Here is a 7,747-nt window from a genome sequence, read left to right on the forward strand (position 1 = left end):
TAATTAGCCACCGTTCATCCGAGCCAGTAGTCGCTTAAATAACGCCGCGCATCGCAGTCTAGTTTCCAAAATCCATTTGCATTCTGATCAGCTATAAAGCGCGAGCACGGACACGGAATATTTATCGTCAAAGTTCGCAGATTCATTTGCTATTCACGCCCCTTTACGATACACCGTTCATAGAAATCCAGTTTGATAACGGAGCAACATCAACGGGGACCATAATTCTTGATTACCACTTTCGGATCCGTGGTCGCCTAACACCACGCGTTTTTGATCGCGTCGCTGTGCTTCGCCGCTGGATTAACCGGTGAAACAGCAGCTTATATTACAAGTCTTTACCAGGGCTTGCAAATACAGATTCTAATCTCTGTTATCCTTCCAGAATGAATCTTCTTAATGATTTCCATCGATACGTTCTAAGTATAGGAATTTTCGGTTGCGAATAGGTTTACTCCAAAAAATTGAAAAATAGTAAGAACTGTATAATTATAATTTAATTGAAATATGGTAATACATGATGCTGAAGGCTACAATTTCTCAGTAAGCTAACACTGAAATTCTCTCTCAAATTCTAATACTCGATATTCTCTCTAACGCTCAGGAGTCTGACTCTTACTAACTACTGACCCGCAGGAGCCTTTTCACCCCCATTTATCCTCGCACCCTCGCATTCTCTATTTCTCTAATCCTCTCACTCCATACACACATTCTCGACAGACTTTCGGTCACGTACATCCAAAACCACGAGTGACCATATAACCTTCTTTCACACGACGATCTCAAGCACTTGGTCCAAACACTCTCCCACCTTTCCTCTGTATCTCTACGAATCCAGCTCGAACACTAGTCTAAACATTCGCACGAAATTCCTATCACTCTCGCGATAATTTCCAATCTAATAAATTCTCTCCCTCGCACACCTTTTCTATCTACCTTCTCTGTCTCTCCTCGCTGCGTATGTATTATAGTGCGTGCAACAATTTAGCCGGTGTTTGAATTCCGTCGGAATTACCGCGAATTCGCGCGTGAAATTTCTCGTTCGTATTATCCAGCTGGATGCGAACTCTCGAGCAGAGTCGACGAGCTTCGTAAGAGGAGAGAGATAGAGGCAGCCAACCCTGTTCCGGATTACTTTCTCAAATGTGGCCGATACCTCGAGTGCTGGGAGCTTTTACGCCGCGGCAAGTATCCTAGAATCAGCCTGGGTCGTTGGTGGATAGGTGGTTCTTCCAATTTCCAGGCGTGCCAACCAGATTGAATTTCTATCGTCGTTGTCAACGACATCGTCTTCGCCGCAGTCGTCCTCGTTCTCGATGGTTGGCGGCCGATCATTCCGCGCGATATCGGGTAACTGGGTTATGTTTGCGAGAATGGCTTCGAGCCTCTCGATTTTTCTCCGTAATGCCTCCCCTCGTTTTCACCCCCTCTCTCTCGCACAACCGTTCCATCTTGCACGATCCCTCGACTTTGTCCCATCGCGTCGCGATACCCCCGGCCCGGAACCGAATGGAATAAATCGAATAACCGGAACGTCGAAACTAATCTCGTTGATCGACTCGTCGTCGCGTCGGCCAGGATTCACCGGCCGCTGACAAATTTCAATCGCGACCGCCGTATCTTTCGAGACAATTGCACATAATCACGGGCCTTGATTGTGTGTCTTGCATGAAGGGGACGTTCGAGGGAAACGACTGGATTTCGCTATTGCTCCGAGGCTATCTTGCGATGTTTAATAGGGAGGAAGTTTGGCGGGGCGTGAACGGAGACGAATTGTGAAGTTCGAAATTTAGAGTGTACGGGGCGGACGAATATTAACACGTCTTTGGTGCGAATTAACGTTGAAAAGAGAAGAATTGCGAACGTTGCACTGTTGTGGGATTTGGTATTTAACTGGGGATTCGACACACCTTCGTTGTTAAATATTTATTAAAGTAGAGAAAGAAACAAAAGAGTAGCTGGGTTAGGTAGGTTAGGTTACTGTTCATGGTTTGATTCATAGCTTGACCTTTTCACTGTTCGCTGAAGTTAACAAAATCCCACGATGTCTAACTCGACTACTTCATTATCATTATTACAAACGGGATAAAAGTCCCATTAGTGTGCAAAGAGTATACATCTTTCGATTCGATGCACTTTCGTTAGAAAATATGAATAAAGCAAGCAAAGAAAAAAAAATAGTAGGTAGATTAGGTCACAGTTCATGGTTTGATCCACAGCACGACCTCTCCACAGTTCGTCGAAGTTAACAAAGTCCCACGGTACCCAACTCAACTACTTCATTATCATTATTAGAAACGCGATAAACTCTCGTTAATCTACAAAGAGTGCACAAGCTTTACACAAAATTTCTCTATTAACCCTGTGCAGTCGAGTGGCGACTGAGAAGCGACATTATTGTCTACCATTTGGTAAAAAATTAATTTTACCGGACAATAGGTATATGGGCCTCTCGTAAATGGCTAAACAGCGACATGGTTTGAAAGAACCAATCTTTAATGAACTGCGAGGTCTTGTATAACATAAAAATACATTAACACATTCCGTGCCGGACCGATTTTCGGCGACTTTCCGTTCACGCCGCGTGGGTCGTATGCGTCCCACATTGTCGAGACTAACAGTTTTGCTTTTCGCCCTATATGTCTTCCGATATTTATAAGATTGCAAAAATCATTGTTATCGAGAAAAAGGTAACGTTTAAGATATGCTATAGAGCAAAGGAAAAATGTTTGTTTTAACAAATTATCGCCGTAGTTGCATAGTTTAAGTTAGCGGAAGGAAAAGGCCGAAATATCAGATGGCCTGAACGGAAAGACCAGAGTGGGGCGTATGCGTATCCTACAAAAAAGGCATCTAATCTTCATCGTGACAAACCTGATACACAATTTCTCATAAAACTGACCATTTCTCACCTACCGGCAAGAACCAACCGCAGCTAAAAATGTTCCACGCAGAAAACAGTTAATCTCGCCGTGTAGACTTAACTTGCCCGCAGGTTCCATCATCGCAAGTCGTTGTAAAGGGTCCGGTAGCACAGTTCTCGCTCGAGACTCTCCTCTTCCTTTCGCGCTGCACACTTCTTCTTCTTCTCGTTCCTCGACGACGAGGCGGGTCAGAAGAAGAAGAATCGCGCGCGGCAGAGGCGGCGGCGCGGCAAGGCGAGAACCGAAAGACTTTCTCCACCCTCGTCGTTGTAGCTGTCGACGTCGGGCCGCTTGACGTGCTCCAGGGCGTCCGGGGGCGTGCGAGCGACCGGTGTGAACTTTGCCGTAGGGGATTATGCAAACGGGGTGGTTCGCGGGAGAGCAGAGAGCAGGAGAAAGGGAGAAAGCACAGGAGAGGAACGACGTCGTCGGTGTGGATGGCGGCGACGGCGGCGGCGGTGGATAGAGGCGGGTTTTCTTGCTTGTCATTACCACGTTCGTGGCTTCCACCTCTGCGCTGCGTTTCCTCCTTGCCTATCGCGGACGGAGCACCCGCGAAGAAGCTGAACTTTGGGAACGCCGCGCGAGCTTTGTTTAAAATTAATTCCCCGACAAAATTCTCCTCCGCGGTGCGCGTTTCGATTAAACAACGATCAACTTTCAGGCGTGAGGAGAGGAAAAGTGTGATTCATAGCTGTTCGTGGTAAACATAATGCGATACTAGGTCTTGTAATAAGATTTTACGTACATAAGAGATAGCAAATAGTGTTGTATAGTAATTGGGGAATTGAACAATTTATTTCTGCCCGAATGTTGACGAGCAAGTGGTTCTATAAACCAAAAATCGAACAGATTAATATAGAAGTTATTAGACGTGGAGTTTTGATTGTTTCTGACCATACACGGATTAGTACTACTTGTTCCACTTTTCTCAGAGTTCGCGGTAAATATAACGGGATAGCAGGTGTTATAATAAGATTCTACCTGCATAATAGTGAATAAATAATATTGCACAGTAATTGGAGAATATGACGATTTATTTTTGCCTGAATGTTGATGAGCAAATGATTCTCTAAAGCAAAAATTAATCAGATAAATATAGAAGTTATTAGACGTGGAGTTTATACGATTCTGCCTGCATAATAGGTAGTAAATAATATTGTACAGTAATTGGAGAATATGACGATTTATTTTTGCCTAAATGTTGATGAGCAAATGATTCTCTAAAGCAAAAATTAATCAGATAAATATAGAAGTTATTAGACGTGGAGTTTATAAGATTCTGCCTGCATAATAGGTAGTAAATAATATTGCACAGTAATTGGAGAATATGAGGATTTATTTTTGCCTGAATGTTGATGAGCAAATGATTCTCTAAAGCAAAAATTAATCAGATAAATATAGAAGTTATTAGACGTGGAGTTTATACGATTCTGCCTGCATAATAGGTAGTAAATAATATTGTACAGTAATTGGAGAATATGACGATTTATTTTTGCCTAAATGTTGATGAGCAAATGATTCTCTAAAGCAAAAATTAATCAGATAAATATAGAAGTTAATAGACGTGAAGTTTTGCCTATGTCTGACAAAATACGTGCTAATTCTACTTGTTCCACTTTTCTCAGCGAAACATCGAATTGTATCAACTTTTTATGAACAGAAATAATGTTCTCGCTGAAAGTAGAGCAGCTGCCAACGAACAGTTTAATATTTCTAAAATTATACCGCTAAATTTAACTATAATTAATTGTTTTGCAAAATTTTACATTCTACTAACAATACTGAGAAGACTGAATTAGCAGTTCATATTCGATATTACTACGTAATTTAATATCACATCAATATTTGTACACAGCAATTAATTAAAACGGCGTCTGTAACAATATTAATACGTAATTCTACAGAACGTGCATACATCAAAATTGTCGATTGCCTCTGTAAGTATAATATTCGTTCAAGTCGTACATGAAAGACAGCAGCGCATAATTACGGTTGTGTATTTCATTTATCAAGTCTGGGTGGGAAAGACGAAGCGTCTTTTAACTCTTTGGATTATCTGAAAGACATTTATCTTAATTAGGACGTTGCGTCGGAACGTCAGAAGGTGTTCCAAGGGATTTGTAGCGAAAACCGCTGATTATTCGATACCGTGGCAGTCGCCGTAGTAACGAATTGAATAGATTTCGCGAGTAACACGTACAAAGTGGGTGGATTTCCTGGTAATTGATCCCGATCGAGACTCGTGAAAAATTGAAACCTGAACGATCTGCTAAGGAAGCGGGATTATCATAAATCATCCTTCGATTCACGGCACTTCTTCCGTGAAACCGTTGTCAATGCTTCCTGCATACAGATCGAATTGTTTTAGACAAAGTATAGGAAATATAATACGTAATACAATCGAAGAAGAAGCAACGTTAGGAAGTTTTTTCGCGGTAGAAATTTATTCAATCTTCGCATAAATCCTTGAAAGCTGAATACATAAAGGAAATGTTTTCGTCGCCAGTAGTGACCCAGGATTTCACGTGATAAAAAATCTCCTAACTCCGCGTCCTCAGTCGAACGATAAAAACAGAAAAACTAACCCACTTTTGGCAATGCGACGGAGAACTCTGTTCCCTGATAAAAAGTCGCCGAATCAGCTTTCCCAGCGACCGTTCGGAAATTAAATGTTTAATGTATGCCTAGAACTGTTGTTCACGGTGTACGCGAGCGAGAATATCTCTAACAGCGTCTGAATGGAAAATACATTTCAACTTACACGGCGATAGGGTTTCGGAACGTTGTAATTCGCAGCGAAATAATTCTATCTCATCTCTTGGAATTCCACCAGAATTATCTTTTTCATTCGAGACCAAGATTCTTCAATGTGACAATTTCTCTAAAACATCTTCACTTAAACACTCTTCGTTATTCTCGCGAAATATCTGAAATCGTAGAAATTCTAAATTCCAAATTCTCCAGCTTGACTCAGTGAATTGCCGGGAAAAAGTGTCGTTGGACCGTTGGATCCCGTCGAATTGTTATTCGTCGCGTTCCTCTGCTATCGCGTTCACGGTGCGATACGCAGGCAAAATATTCGAGCGAGCGCAAAGATGACGGGGAATCGTCGTAGCCCGGCTCCGCTCGTCGCGAGTTCTCCAAGATTTGGCCACGCGAAGCCTGAACTTCTCGAATGGCTGGCCGTCTGAACGACGCCTCTGCGGTCACGTACATTTTCACGTAGCTTCACGCGCGTAAGTTCGAAGTAAGGTCACGAGGGAAGCCGGAACGAACATTCGAGCGGCTCGATTTCGCGGCGAGAATTTACGTCGCGGCTGCACTGGGAATTCCATGGCTTCGCGGCGTCCCCTAACCATTCACAGCCACTACGGGGATGGGTTTTTGCTTTTTAGCCACGTAGAGCGTAAGGTGCGGTTACATTCGACCTGGTTGCACATCCCCATGGGCGAACGTAGGAAACTAAGCGTAGGAAAGGGACGAGGAAGCCGAGAGTTCGGTTGCTCGAAGCTAACCGACGTGTACCTGTACCAGAGATCCTCTTTCGTAACCCCTTCGCGGCTCTCTATTCAGGCTATTCAAGCGCCTACTTTTTATTACCCGGTAATTAATTGTAATGGGAGTTTCAGCTGGGAAAACCGTCGTTTCCTTCGTTTCCGTTCGTTCCATTTCCTTCACGAGGCTTCCTCCTCGCCCCGTGCTGCTACTCTCTGTTTACCCTTTCCCTTCCGCTGTTTTCCTACAACGCCCATTTCCGTGTTCGTCGATGTCAGTCAATCTAGGGTATTCTTGGAAATTTTTCTTTCGCCGATGTTACGTACTAAGCTCGAATAATATTCTCCTCGTTTTATTCTTATTCTTCCAGCAGTTATTTTACAATTTCATTTGTATGGCTTAGGGTAGTATCGAATGAAGATTCGATTCTGCGACGAGTGAACTAGCTAAAATAAATTTTCCTATAACTATGTGCAACAACTCTACACTTGCGAATATTTGCGAATAAATTGATAATTCAGCAACTGATGAAAGTTTGAAAGTCACAAGCTTTTACAGGAAGGAAGTTTTAGTTGACGATGCTTTTGCAAGTAGTCACTTACCCTGGTTCTAGGTATTTTTGAAGATTACGTGAGATGAACAAATATTTTTCACTTATGACTAAATTGCGGATGTTTATTCAATTATAACATACCGAAATATGCGAAATACATGCAAATAACGTTACAGTCTTACTGACTGTAATATAGTACGTTTTGATTAGTGTTGTTACTTACGTAGCTCAAGAGATTCCAACGTTACATTCGTGTATTTTGCATATTTTGGTATACTATAATCGCATAAAGCTCTGTAGTCTACTCGTGAAATGTACTTCAGGTATAAAAACAGAATAAGCAAAGGGCGAAGTTAAATTAACATTTGACCTTGCTCTATTTCGTGCAATAATTATAAAACACCTAACTAATCTTCGTATTTTCGCTTTTTGTTACAGATCGACCCGAAAGTAGCGTTTCCCAGGAGAACACATCCGAAGGTAAGTGACCTTCTCCTTCCCTTAACCGCGAAAGAGAGACCCGAAAAGTTCGCGAGATGACAATTATCGTATTCGAAGAAGCAGCCGCGGAACTTTACTTCCTTCACGCATGAAAAACTCCTTTGGCCGAGGAGGAGTCAGGTGCTGAAAGATAAGCCAGACTGCGGACAGGAAGTAGCTAAGGGGCAGACGTGAGCTTTGAATGTGGACTAACGAAAGAAGGGGCAGAAAGGGGTTGTAAAAAAAAGCGAGACAGAACGGGAACGAGGGAGAAGGTGGCGGATAGTGGTGG

General features: G+C 42.6%; 1 long non-coding RNA gene across 1 annotated transcript in view; it reads left to right on the plus strand.

Annotated features, from left to right (window-relative positions):
- LOC108576554 overlaps positions 1-7,455 on the plus strand; it is a 246,849-nt gene extending 239,394 nt beyond the window's left edge. Inside the window, exon 3 of the long non-coding RNA XR_001891441.1 lies at positions 7,414-7,455. This is a non-coding gene — a long non-coding RNA (uncharacterized LOC108576554). The remainder of the gene's footprint in view (positions 1-7,413) is intronic.
- Positions 7,456-7,747: the final 292 nt, after the last annotated feature.

Source organism: Habropoda laboriosa, unplaced genomic scaffold (assembly GCF_001263275.1).
Source record: "Habropoda laboriosa isolate 0110345459 unplaced genomic scaffold, ASM126327v1 scaffold346, whole genome shotgun sequence".
In the NCBI taxonomy this organism is placed as follows: Eukaryota; Metazoa; Arthropoda; class Insecta; order Hymenoptera; family Apidae; genus Habropoda; species Habropoda laboriosa.